This window comes from Echinops telfairi, unplaced genomic scaffold (genome assembly GCF_000313985.2).
Source record: "Echinops telfairi isolate 266 unplaced genomic scaffold, ASM31398v2 ScPeMD7_7420;HRSCAF=8458, whole genome shotgun sequence".
In the NCBI taxonomy this organism is placed as follows: Eukaryota; Metazoa; Chordata; class Mammalia; order Afrosoricida; family Tenrecidae; genus Echinops; species Echinops telfairi.
In genome coordinates this window covers 10,794,567-10,796,687 of record NW_022111320.1, presented here as the reverse complement: position 1 = coordinate 10,796,687, position 2,121 = coordinate 10,794,567, and the positions used below count along the sequence as shown (strand labels likewise).

At 33.2% G+C, this 2,121-nt stretch overlaps 1 non-coding gene across 1 annotated transcript; it reads left to right on the top strand.

Moving 5' to 3' along the window:
* Positions 1 to 299: 299 nt before the first annotated feature.
* LOC115872124 lies at positions 300 to 434 on the top strand. The gene has a single exon (XR_004047664.1). It is a non-coding gene; the product is annotated as a U8 small nucleolar RNA (small nucleolar RNA).
* The last annotated feature ends 1,687 nt before the right edge of the window (positions 435 to 2,121 follow it).

Below are 2,121 nucleotides of genomic sequence, written 5' to 3'. Positions count from 1 at the left end.
ATGCATTGATGGAGTCAAGCTTTGGGAACCTGTTTGCTGAAAGATGTAACAAAAAATAAGAAGAGATATCTGAAAACATTTATGAATAATAGGAATGTGGGATGTATAAAATAAGAATAAGAAAATAGGTAAATGGAAGTTGACAAAAAGAAACAGAAAACATAAAGATCAATATGCTAGACTTCTGTCAGATAAAATGGACTGATATTGGTCATTTGAGTTGAAAAATCATGTGAGTCACTATTTTTTGAATAACAAATTAATGAGGAAAGCATGAGGTCATTAAGAGAGACAAGAAATCATCAGTAAGGTTAATCCTTACCTGTTCCTCCTTTTGGAGAACAGAGATAAAATGATGATTGGAGCTCTCATAATACGTGATTAGTGTCTCCATGTGAGCAGGAATTGCAACATCCTGTTTGCTCCTGTCTGATTTTCTGACGATCAAGAAAAAAAAAAAAGACAGACAAGAAAGAAAAGAATAAAGTGGATGTCAAAAGACATTGTGAGCATAGAGTAGCTAAGGCATATGGAAAGAATGATGAGGTAAAACAACTAAACAGAAAATTTCCAAGGGAAATTCTATGGGCAAAATATTTAAAACTACAGGAAGCATCAAAAGATAATGCAAGAATCTCTCACCCTCATTGTTTGTGGAATTAGTGTCCACTCCATTAGTTTCAAATCTGTCCAATTCAATAATTTATGTATTGTAGTCTAAAAATATGTTTATAAATGTATAAATTCCTTTCCTTGTCAGTATTTTAAATTTTACACCATTGACTAAAATAATAATACTACCAGCATTATTATTATTTTATGTCCCATGGGGATGATTTATGATCTATTACAATAAAATAGTAATGATGTCCCTAAAATGAACCGGGAACATATATAAACCACAGATATATGAACACAAGTTGAACTTTCACTCATACCTCTAATATAAGAAAAATTAGTTCTTATGACATGGCCGTACTTGGTTCTAATTCTCAAGGAAATATCACTGAAAATATGAGTACTGTAGAAATGTGTGGTGAGGAAATTAGATGGTGCCCAGCTTTTAGAAAGAAGAGTGTCTTAAAGCAAGCAGTCATCTGAGATATCAGATGTCAACATGGAAGAAGCACACCTGCGTATCTTATGCAAGGTTTGTAAATATAAAATATAAAGCCAGGAGAGAAAACATTATCAGAACTTAAATTCAAATCACCCTGTCAATGGAAGCCCAAATTCATTTACAGGGTCCCTACATGGATTAAGTCTCTGATGAATTCCCTCTGATCATAATCCAAGGATGTGAACAACATCAGACAGAGAACATCAGACAGATAACATTGTAAAGCAGATTTTGGCAGCCATAGTTAGACTAAAATGTAGCACCTTATCATTTAATATCCCTTTTGACCCACTTTAAATTTATCCCAGTTTTTAAATATGTTCTGTCTTCTTTTCAATTGAGCTTTTCTTTATATATTTGGTCATTATTTCTGTGTATTTTGTGTTTGTTTGGTTTCTTGTCTTTGTTTCTCTGTATAGGGAATTCAGGACAGGTAAATCTATAAAGAGCAGCTGGATTTTCAGTTTGCTAGGGCACGGTAGGGAACAGTGGTGGGCTGGAATGAAGAGTCAACACCATGAAGACAGAAGGAAGAAAGTATTCTAAAGTTGATTTTGATGATGATTGCACAACTCTTAATCACTTATTTATGGAAAAAAGAAAGAGAGAGAGAGAGACAGCTCTGTGACAAGCCCTTTGGAGGTGTTGACCCAGTAGAATCACAAACTATTAAACCATATCATTAATATTACATTCAGAAAAAATTTTGCTGCATATCATTCAATATTGACTGCAGCCATGCATGGATAAAGTTGCCAGAAATTGAAGCAGCATTCAGAAGGAATAAGGCACAATTTATATGACTAATTTTATTAGAGAGATCTTTGGCTGAAAGGCACAGATTACCAGAAAGATGATTATTGTGTTTTATTTACTAAAGTATGGATAACATTACAAAGATGGGAATTTCAGAGTACTTCAGTGTGTTCATACAAAACTTTACATAGAACAAGAGACAATCATTTAAATATAACATGGAAATACTGCATGGTTTTATATCA